The sequence below is a fragment of the Macrobrachium rosenbergii genome, chromosome 28 (assembly GCF_040412425.1).
Source record: "Macrobrachium rosenbergii isolate ZJJX-2024 chromosome 28, ASM4041242v1, whole genome shotgun sequence".
Lineage (NCBI taxonomy): Eukaryota > Metazoa > Arthropoda > Malacostraca > Decapoda > Palaemonidae > Macrobrachium > Macrobrachium rosenbergii.
Genome location: NC_089768.1, coordinates 1,775,001 through 1,787,511, shown reverse-complemented (window position 1 = coordinate 1,787,511; position 12,511 = coordinate 1,775,001). Strand labels below are relative to the sequence as shown.

Below are 12,511 nucleotides of genomic sequence, written 5' to 3'. Positions count from 1 at the left end.
TTAGTTGATTGTTGTAAAACATTCCCTTTCATTTTACCAGAAAATTTTTTGTTGTGAATGTTGTTCTGGTATCAGGGGCAATACATCCTTTGCTTCTTGTTTTCCATATCACTCTGAAATTTGCTTTGCATAGGTAACACATTACTCAATGATTGCAACTACGCAACATTCGCAAGGCTTCCTATATAGGCAGAAATGTTGGTGTAAGAGGCACATGCCTCTGATATCATGTTCTCCCATTCTTGACATAATATCCTGGTGGTTCCTTTTTTCCTAGCGCAGATTATCAAAAAGCTACTTGGTGTGCTATCTTCCATGGGCGTGCGTTCAACAAGGACCATCCATTTTAAAATGCATCGTTCATGCGTGCCAAGAATTTGTGCGTTTAGAACTTGTTTGGCAAAGCACTAAACCCACATTCTCTTGAGGCGTCTCGTTGTTACACGGCCCAGTACTAAAAGTCCTTCATTTCTTCCATAGTTAAACTGTGGAAAGGCTTTTCTGGTAATGAATGAATGCTGATGCAAGTGGCGTAACTAAGGGGGGCCGTCCGCCCTGGCCGGCACTGTCCCGGGGGGCCGGCACTCTGGTATCTTTTGAATAGGTCTGGTCTGGCATAATTCTAGATTTTCTGTAATATTTCGTCTGATCGGAACACTCGACTCTGCTGTTGGACAGTATGAGATAACATAATTTCCAACGGATTTAGTTTTGCCAAAAATTGTTGCGTCTTTTGATAATATATTACAGGAAATCACTTCCAGATTTCATTAGCTCCAAGATCTGGACGACAAATTCTGCTTTTTGAAACCTTCGCAGCTTCTGGATGCCCAGTAAACTTGCGATCTGGGAGTGCACCTGATGACATCAACAAGGACGAGTTCCAGGTAGAACGAAGGCAGCTTCGAGAATTCATGAATGCATCGTAAGAGCAGGCCAAAGTTGTTGAAGGAGGACCGCTTGAGCTTCTGCGGTTCATTCAACAGTTCATCCTTGATATCTGTGTTCCAAATATATTGTTATAATGTTGAGATTGTTCTTAGCCGTCGGAATAAGTATTGCCAGTTGTGAGAGAAGCTTCTCCAAGTTAAAGCTAATCAAAAACTATTTAAGATCAACTAAGAGTCAGCCCAGATTGTTAAACCTCGCGATATCGTCAATAGAGGAAGAAATTACTGATCAGTTGGACCTTGATGTTGTTATTAGCGAATTCACTTCTAACAAAGCTCGTAGGGTTCCGTTGTAAATCTGCTGTTGTTTTTATTTTAGCTTTATGAAATAAAATAAATGATTGAGGTGTTAAGGCTTAAAATGTGCGTTTAATGTTCGCCATTTTTATACTTTTTAGCACAATTGCCTTAATGTTCTAACTTCTAAGTTCTAACTTCTATTGCTGATCATATATCTAAATATTTATTATTTTGTTTGTTGAGTGTTCTCGATTCTATTCATTTGCTAACTTTTGAGCATTCCTTTCGTGCATGCTTGCTTTGCATGACAATGGGATTCAGGCTTATTGCGCATGAAAGCTGGCCTCTTCTTCAGTTTTGTTTGTTAATTCCAGGCCACCCTTCAGCAAGAGCTCGTGCCAGGAAAAGGCTATCTTATTCTGTAGCACAACACACAACACATTCATTTTGAAAAAAAAGCACCACCATCACAACAACAACAACAACAACAATAATAATAATAATAATAATAATAATAATAATAATAATAATAATAATAATTTTGTTCGGATTGAATTCATCTGATCACTGGACTTGTCTTCATTGCTTGTTGACAGATGAGATGGTTTGCTCTCTCTCTCTCTCTCTCTCTCTCTCTCTCTCTCTCTCTCTCTCTCTCTCTCTCTCTCTCCCCAGGAGGCTGCATGACTCCTACTTAGCGACCCCATTTCCCCATTCACTTCCGGGAGATCTTCAATCTCCATATCCCTGGGTTTGGAGAATTATTCCCGCTACTTGTTATAAACACTCATTTTTCAAAAGGTCAAGTTTCTTGCGTCGTTGTAGAGTGGACCTCAACTTTTTCTGATCTTTCTCTTTCGAAAAGTCTGAGCTATCTAAGGCAATATCTCAAACGGTTTCGATGCCCTTTCAAACTACTACTGCATAAAGAAATTGCTGGAACGTTTAATAATAAAAAAAAATGGCCTTGTACAACAGATGACATATTTTCGACCGATAACTGCGTGGATATTAATTCAACACACATACCTGGTGCACAAGACCATACATCAATGCATCCAACCGACACGCTACACGTACTGCACATTTTAAAAATATATACTAATGGTCACTATCAATCTTGCTAAATAAGGGACTCCCAGGATGAATAAATGACTTTTAGTGCTGATCTGGAGTCATTTATTGGCTCTAAGGCGTACCTAGTGAAGTGAGGCTAATTAAAGTTACGACCAGAACTGAGAATAGAGCTTTTTGTACGGCTTGGCTACAGAACGCCTGGGCATGGCCTGAGTTCAGGTTGGGGGCAGTACTATTTGACTTCTGGGACCATTGGTTAACTTTGACGGAGAGAGAGAGAGAGAGAGAGAGAGAGAGAGAGAGAGAGAGAGAGAGAGAGAGAGAGAGATAATATGCGACAGTATGTAACGAAATGACCGGAAGACGGAGGAGTGAGAAAATCCCTTTCAGCAGGACCATTATTTGCCTTTGTTGATCCCAAACATCGAAACTGATACCATGAGACTATACAAACTCACTGACAGATGCCGGGTGTCTGAAAAGTTTACCCACTTGATGGCGCCAACTTATGTAAAGCGAAGCCTAAATCGCCCTCAAAGAATAAACATCCTTTAAAATTTCCTTTCTTTGGTACGGAGGCGTTGAAGCCGCTCGAGAATATTACGACCTAACGTCCCACCCTTCCAAGGCTTCCTTTAACGACGCAGGTTCAGTCTACACCATTCCAATAGGTTACGTGGTCATAGAACATCACCATTGTTCCCAAACCCTGTTCCTATATAGCTCTCCTGGGTAAATATCGACTTTTCTCTTTTCTTCGACATGGATCACAACAATAATTATGTCTTCCTCAAAATTAATTTCCAGATCGGCGCATTACAAATTTATTTTCAAAGACACGCGCATGCATATACATACATACATACATACATACAAACACACACACACATATACATATATACACACACACACATATATATATGTGTGTGTGTGTGTGTGCATTGCAAGAGAGCTTGGGTGTTATTTTCGAACTAACCAGTATGGTTCAAGCACGTTCTGTGATGCACTGAGTACCTGCTAGTTAATAGTTAATAGACTGTAACGGGTCACACGCTGCACTTGGTGAGAACCAGAGGACTAACAGTTTTTCGGAGGCGCCTCTTTCAAGGCAAAAGAAAGAAGTTGAGGTGAGAATATGTTTCATTGTTTTCTTGTGACAACAGACCAGAGGGAAAAAAGAACCGAGGTGCTGACCAACTGCTTCCGTTTGTTGTATGTACTGTATTATATACCTCCTCAGTGTCAAGTGATAATTATGTAGACTGAATTTGAATATATAACTCCATGATGACAAGAAATAATGTACTTAAAAGCTTAATGTCTGAAAATTTATTGACAAATAGATGTTCCAGAGAATTAATCTGTTTAGGATTCTATAATGTTACGTTGTTCAATGTACTTCTGATACATTGTTTTCTTTGGCATTCTTTCAGTTGATGCACGTTTGCACTCATTCATATGTTGGAAAAGGCTGCCACCCCTTGCTTTCAAAAATCCTTACATTTCTCGTACGGCTTTAATTGCGTCGGGAATTCCAATATTTTTTGCCGTCAAGATTGCACGGTATTCATAAACATGTCTTTTCCCTGCTTATGAATTTCTAAATTAATCACCATATTTTTGCTCGCATTGTTTTCGAAAAGGACATTCAAGCCGAAAGGTCTGAAGAAGACAGAGACGGGCACAAAGTAGTTGTCAAAGGTAAAAGAAGGTTTTCCTCGCTCGCCTCTTGAAGGAGACAACTCCCAAGTTCCTCACAACACGACCGTCTCTACCCTGCTTTTATGCTGTTATCAAAACTCTGATTATGAACTCGGTAGGATCCATGTACTTGAAAACTGCCAAGATGGTTGGTTGTTGAAGAGTTTCTCACCCTTGGAACCATATCAGGAGGGTCCTTGAGAAGGAATGAAAGTATGATAAGTAGATTAAAGCGGTTTGATTTTAACTATGATTTCTAATGAACCTGTTTTCACATCAAAACATTATTTATGAGGGTACTAGATGATGAACTGCGCCAATTTCCCAAAAAGGAAATCGATGAACACATTCTTATTGAACATACATACAGTACTGCCTCTACGCAGTACGAGAATGTAGGTCATACAGTTCGATGCCGAATTGTATGACAACTAATCTGGTGTGGCGATGGGCAGTCCTGATTCTCATTTATAAAAGAAAATACCCATTTGTAGTTTTTCGAGACAAAGTGCCTACTCAGCATACTGCCAGGTGGTATTTTTTGGGTTTGGTACATTAATGATTTATTCTGTGCTTAGCCCATCAATAAAGACTAAAAACGCCTTATCCAATGAGCACCCTCAATCTAGTTTTCATTATAGACAGAAGTAGGATATAAGCAGCCCATTTCAGATGTTCTGATTATTAGAAAAGAGAAACTTTCATTCACTGTATAGAGAAAGCTCGTGCTAGCATAAGGCCAGCTTAATCTGAAATGACTTAGCCTACTACGAACGTGAATCCGTACATACATATTTTCCACAAATCATCGCCTCTCAACCAAAATGGTGGTGTTCTCATCCATATTCATCTTTTTGCAGGTATTGCTGGTCAGTGTCAATCTTCTTGAAGCTGCTTAGGAAGATTCATATCCTGCATCAGTTTTTAAAAATATCCAACTCACTTTACAGACAAAGGCAATAAAACTTTTCACGAAGTGTTAGTTGACAGACTTGAAAATGAATAAATAACCTTCTTCTCTGATCTTTTACTACCAGGTTTCCCCGTCACTAAAAGCTTTAAAACTATCCGAATTAATGACGTTTTCTAAATGCATTCAAATCTGCAGTATGCCGCTTAAAAATTCTCCTAAATTGGTAACCGGATGGATTTATGAAACTGAAACCACGATTGAAACAATGCAAGTAAAAATATGTAAAAATAGGAGAGTAGTGGAAGCAGCCTTTTTCAGCATGTGAATGAGCGCAATCATACATCATTTGGCATCATCCCAAAGAAATAACCCATCGAAAGTACATTTAAAAAAGCACTATTAAAGAATCGAATATCATACAAAAAACTGCAAAGAATATCCCAACTCCAGTCCAGGCATGTATGGTCTGGATGAACTAATGTAAATAACATTTTTAAACATTTTGATTTTGGGTAGATTGATTTTTTCTTTTCTATCGTCGTACGTCATCACGGAGTTTTTTTTTTTTTTTTACTAGCTGAACTTATGTCACTTAATACGGAAGAGGAGTGTGAAACACGAAAGTACTGAGTCAACTACACGTTTACTTTTCCCGCTGATCTTCTGTTCGGAGATATCGAACATCTCAGGGATCTCTCGTTAACACACACACACACACACACAAGTATCTATCTATCTATCTATCTATCTATCTATCTATCTATCTATCTATCTATCTATATATATATATATATATATATATATATATATATATATATATATATATATATATATATATATATATATTATATATTTGTGACTGTTTGTAAAAATCGAACTTTTCATTCTCTTCTGTCTGTAACGCACACTTGTTCCGATGGTTATTAAGTTCAATCATTTAAAAAAAATAACATTTCCAACCACTTCAACGTGTTGTTACTGCAACAAGTGCACCAACCCACCCACTACCGAGTGGGTTCCGTCTCTTCCTGAATCGCCAACTAATCTCTTTGCAATGCGAGAAGGTAGCCTATTCCTGATTTCAACTTGAGGCAAAAATACCCGAGTAAAAGTTCTGAAATGGTAATACATGAATATTACGATCTGCAGAAATGATAATTTGAATAAGTTTTCTTTATGTGTAAAGTTATCAATAATTCACAATGATAATATTCTAGATGTGCTTCAAACTTTGCGATTGTAGCATTGTGATCATGAAAAATCTTCAGTCAGAAGTCATTCCGACTGCGCTCCCTGGGATCTTTGCATTTACTTTCCTCTCCTCTATTTCGTTTTAGCTCATCTCAAACTCTCACTCCAAATTCAACTCTCATCACTTATAAATGCCAGGAGATGAACAGATAAGGGGGACATTTTTCTTCGAGTCGCACTTGTGGGGCAAAGAAAACACATTTACGCAAAAATAGATGAAAACCTAAGGTTCCATTTTATCCAGTGACAAACAAATTCTTCCATTCAAAACACCATCCGCAAGAGGATATATATATATATATATATATATATATATATATATATATATATATATATATATATATATATATATATATATATATATATATATATATATATATATATATATATATATATATATATATATATATATATATATATATATGTATATGTATATATATCCCCTATGTATATAGATATATTACATACATACAACATAACACACACACATATATACATACATGTGTGGTGTGCGTGTCAACACACCACATGGCTGCTCCCTTCCCGTCCCTCCTGTGTTTGGTATTGAAACGACTCCAGCACAGGGTGGACTTATGTTAATTTTTTGGGAAACGGGTACCCAGAGTAAATTTTTCAAAGCTTGAACTTATCGTTGTTTTTACAGCCAGTATCAAGGTATGTTTTCAAGTTTACACATATGTAATCTGTGTATATCTAAGCTGTAGTAGTACTAAGAAGTAAAGCCCTTAGACACAAAGCTGGTTATAAATGAAAAACAGCGCCCTTGGGGAAAGTTGTTTGTTTCGGCTTGGGGCACGTTGCTACGCTATAACAACCTGCCCCTCGCTCGGTTTAACTGGATCTTTATTGAATAGAATGGTGAGAACGTATGAAAAGAAGACCACACGGGCCACCGTACCGGAAGGAACATATAAGTTAGGGGCAAAATAAGTTAAAGAAGGGAAAGTGTCATTCAGGAGAGCTGCAAATGCGTTTGATATAATTTTCATGGCCTTGAAACGACGTCTTAAAAGAGCTGAAAAGAAACAACCAGACGCATCAGCATCCTGCATAAAATTGGTGGGGTATGCAGTCAATGCAAGTTTTTCTGATGAATGGAAATAAAACTAGATCATTTTATTCACTCTTCAAAAATATATCGTGGTTTAACATCAAAAAGATATTAGAAGTCTTGCATACGAGTAAGAGGTGGCTTGCCACAAACTGAGCCTAATTTAAGCCAGTTTTTAAAGGGACAGTCCAAAATTTCCCTTTGCACTTCAAAATCGACCAGCTTATCCAGACTGCAAGCTTTAATGCCCTTAACATGGGGAAGGTTTAAAATAAGCTTGAGGAGGTGTATCATAGATGCAACCAGGGCCGGCTCGTCCTTAAGGCGAAACTAGGCAGTCGCCTAGTATAGGGCGCAAGAATGAAGGGGGCGCAAGAACTGGGAACTAAATAAATAAATAAATAAATAAATAAACAAATAAATATATATGCAAAGCAATTATATATATACAGAACAATTATAACAATTATACATAAATTTATATATATATATATATATATATATATATATATATATATATATATATATATATATATATATAATATATATAAATATATATTACAATAAAGAAAAATATACAGAAAGCTACAATGTCTTTTTTCTTTAATAGTTTAGTTAGGGGATTTTAGTTACTTAAGATTTGTTCTATTAATGAATGAAAAAATGTTGTAGAGGCCATGTTTTATTTTTCCCCCTTTTTCAGCTAAAGATACACTCAAATGGAAGGAAAATGAGTCAGATTTTCTTCACCACTTACATTTTCTTATGCCTGATTGAAGTTTTAAAGAAATAACTCAAAACATTCATTTTCATATGTTTATAATTGATTGTTATATACTCAATCATAATTTCACTATCAGATGCACATTTCCTTATTAAATAAAATTTTTTTAAATAGATTATAAGCAAAAATCATTGTTTTGCTCTATTTAATGCCATTTTCAATATAATGTTATGAATACATTAATTGTCTAATATATCTTTATAGGCATCAAAATTGCCCTTGCAATGGTTACATATTAAAAAATAATGATGGAATTGTTGTAAATTTCAACCTAGATTTAATATATATTTATATATATATATATATATATATATATATATATATATATATATATATATATATATATATGTGTGTGTGTGTGTGTGTGTGTGTGTGTGTGTGTTTTGTAAAAAGCATAATGCATTTCAACTTAATATTTGGTAGCTGGATTTACAATTAAACTATCCTGAAATGTCACCCAATGGGGAGCTACTGACTACTGCTCACCCCAGATCTCCTAGCTGGTGGACCTGGGGGCGCAAATTAAAATATTAGCCTAGGGCGCAGGAAACCCTAGAGCCGCCCCTGGATGCAACTCTGAAGGGTAGAGGGTATAGAATATACATGAAACAGGAGTTGCTAGTGTGCAAAAACCATCAGAAGTCTCAGCCAAAAAAGGAAAAAAGCAAGTAGGAAGGACAACAGTCACCACAGAGGTAGTTGTTAATGCAAATGGCAATTCAGTCCCCCTCTTTTTGTTTTTACCCATGTTCATTTCAAAATTCCTGAAGGTCCTACAGGGTGTGTGGATGCATAATTACCCCAGCGGTTGGATGACGAGTCCAATTTTTTGGAAATTTATGAACATTTTTATAATCATGTCCCTCCTTCAGCTGAGTCCCCAGTATTGGTAAATTTGGATAACCACTCTTCCCATCTATCCAGGGCAGTGCTCGACTTCTGCAAAGAAAATGGAATATCACTACTCTCGTTCCCACCTCACACTTCACACTACAGTACAATACTGCTTGCTCTGCTTGGATGAACTCCCACCCCGGTATCCCAATATCCATTTATGATCTCCCATCAGTAGTCAAGGGAGTATTACCAAATGCTTCGACGACAAAATACATTATGGCAGGTTACCAGAGGTCGGGCAAAAAGTAGGGAAAAACCAGTGAACTTCCAGAAGTTCCAGCACCTGTAGTTAAGCAAACTCCCGGTAGTGCCCACTGTTGTGAAACCTGACACGGAGTGACGATGCTGCCTGTTACAAAAAAATACGCTTTGAGTATATGTACATACATGCATATATATATATATATATATATATATATATATATATATATATATATATATATATATATATATATATATATATATATATATATATATATATATATATATATAAGCTGGCTGTCATGAGTGAGCTAGACTGTGGCAATTGGCGTTTTTCTATGTTATTTTACTTGCTTTACAAGAATTTAAAGTCATATTTTGTCGGCCGGCTGTAAATATACCGTAATTGACCTTTGAAGACTACACGACTTAAGTACCTTCCGCGACAAGCCCCCCACCTCCCCTCCATAACTAATACGGCAAAATTGTAACCAGTGAACACCTCTAGGGTACGTTAGGTTGGTATTTTTAGGGGGGTTTACTGGTTACAATTTTGCCGTATTAGCTATGGAGGTGGGGGGGCTTGCCGCGGAATGCCGGCTTAGACCTACCCCACGTTAGGTAATGCAAGTCGTGTAGTCTTCAAAGGTCAATGACAGCTTAGTTACAGCCGGCCGACAAAATATTACTTTAAATTCCTCTAAAGGAAGTAAAATAACATAGGAAAACGTCAATTGCCATAGTCTAGCTCACCGCGGACAGCCGGCTTAGAATTACCATATAATATATATATATATATATATATATGTATATATATATATATATATATATATATATATATATATATATATATATATAACAGTAAACAGCCCGTACTCGCAGAGGATGCGTACCACAAGCCCCTGCGAGTAGCTAAAACCTGTGAATACTTAGAACCCTTCTAAAAACACTTAGAACTGCCTATTTTGATAGTTCAAACACACAAAACAAACTAAAAATGCTTATACAGTTATTATCCTACTTACGATGGGGTTAGGTTCCAAAAAAAACCATTGTTTGTTGGAAAAACCTAAGTACCAAAACGTATCTCGAACATAGCCTAGCCTACACTAGGGTATTCGGTGCCATGTAGGCTACTGTATACATATATGGTAGCCTAGTCTACACTATAAAATATACTCTTTACACACACGGTATAGTAATTATTAATATCAGCTAGTTCTGGAGATTAATGCAAAGTGACTTATGATAATTCAATACAAAGAGATATTAAATAACAAACAATAATTAGCTTAGCCTACACTATGTATATTGTTTACATACACTAGCATAGCCTACATTATACTCTCCTCTATAGTCACATATCGTATTATACAAACGTCAACATGACGAATATTCATCTTTTCCATGGATCTTTTAAAATGTTATGCCTTAATTCACTTTATCCAATAATATTGTATGTATTCTTATATTGCTTGCGTTATAAATTGCGACCATAGTGATCAACGTTTTGGTTTGGAAATGTTTGTGCGGCGTTTATTTCGCCGTGTTTAATGCAGTTCAGAGCACTTTTGTTGCTTCTCGTTAGTGTAAATGTATCTCTAGATACTTTATTTATATGGGGCAAGCTTATTTTTCGTTATACGAATTGTTTTTAAGTCGAAATATAGCTAAAATACGTCTGGTTGTGAAATTAATCTATTATTTTCGTTACTAGATGATGATGGGCGTTTGGGGGCATTTGTTTTGTGTAAAAAAAATTCAAGATTCCGTTCGCTATTTTCACTTGATTTCACACCCAGTGAATGCGTGAAAGTAGGGGATCCCTCTAGCGTTCTCAAGCCCAATTGCAGAAACTACCTCATGGACTGGAATCCATCGCATATGGGCTCCTTGGCCAAAGACAATCCACATTTCCTGAAGACCTAGTTGTGGAAGGATGGCAGTGCAGATATTACTATGACTAGCACATCTGTCATTAGCCTTGATGATTATAGACTTGCTTGCGTCAGTCGTTGCATCCCTAGCTTGGAATGAAGTTGTGATATAGCAAAGTCTGATTTCGACGCTCCATGATGGAGTTGGGACTTGATGTCTGCACCATGTTCGATCATGCATACAAACTGAAGCAGTGATGGTGGCACAGCCTGTTCTAAGTCTTTGTCATGAAAATAGCTGCTAAAATTCAACTTCTGATGGAGCATGTCTTGTCTTATTATCCCAGCGGCTTTTGCTAGATGGATCGCTTCACCATAACGGGATGCTTCTGATAGGATTGAACCTACATCAGTTTCAACAGCCAACAGAATTTCTCGTCCTTGGCAATTAGCTTGCAGCTGTGGAATGTGCAAAAGCAGCGACTTGAGTCGAGTAGGATGAACATCAGGCGAGTCAACACCAAGCTGTAGCAGCCTCTGCTTGTAAAGCTTGGTCAAATCAGCAAGCTTGAAAATTGGTGGCCTCTCACTGGCATTTTTCATCTCGCAGATGTAGGTGACTAGTTCAGAGAAAGCAACTGGATATGCATCCTTCCAGTGCTCCTGTGCTTTTTCTTGCTCCCGCACCTTTAGGTATGCCTGTTCTCGGTTATACAATACCACCAAACAGCCAGGGTGATATTTCACTTCTTGGGCTACGACATCTCCTGCACTTACTTTGGTGAGAAGTTTTGTATCACTGAGTGTTTTGGCACATTCATTTATTCTCCTGTTCACTTGCATTGTCATTGTTTCTCTAAGCTCCCCTCCTTCAGTTTCGCAGAAGAAGCATTCTTTTGTTTTAGTTTCTTGGAGCTTTCGTGGAATCTTACTTCTACTGCCCTCATCACTAGTACCTACATGACTTGTTCTTTTTTCAGCTCGGTGTAACTGTGTTGTTGAACAGAAGCCTGCAACTCTCATGATATTGTGCCTTATTTTTTCTCAGTGTTTCCTCTGTCCCAGAACCTTCATCAAGTCTTGCAGGGTCTAGCTTGATTGGTAGTGCATTGAGTGAGTGAAACAGAGGAATATTCTTTGCCAGGTTCGTATATCCATCATCCCCTCTTCTGGCAGGATTGGCCTGGGGAGATTTTAGATGTTCTTACTTAACCTCCTGACATACGCAACACTTGGTCCAGTCAGTTTTCCATGATCGTCCAGTAGAGTTTGTATCCATGATTATGATGACGTTCAGGGTCGAGGGTTTATCCTTTTATTACCCTGTACATGTGATAGTTTAATAGGCCTCTTATGTCCTGTAATATACAATAGGTGCTTTCCTGTATGTGTAGGATGGTTGATTGTATGTGATGTCTGTTGTCAGGAGGAGAGCGGAATTGGCGCCAATGTTTCCCACGCGCCTGCACTTCACTAGCAGTCACACCTCTGTACCGATTGGACGTGTAATAAAGCACTGGAGTGTCCCACGGGTTTCCTTCTGCCTCT

General features: G+C 37.5%; 1 protein-coding gene across 1 annotated transcript in view; it reads left to right on the top strand.

Annotated features, from left to right (window-relative positions):
- Window positions 1–6,668: 6,668 nt before the first annotated feature.
- Window positions 6,669–12,511, top strand: part of prtp (pretaporter) — a 63,056-nt gene continuing 57,213 nt past the window's right edge. The window contains exon 1 of the mRNA XM_067129893.1: window positions 6,669–6,807. The gene's annotated coding sequence lies outside the window, so the exon portion shown is untranslated. The remainder of the gene's footprint in view (window positions 6,808–12,511) is intronic.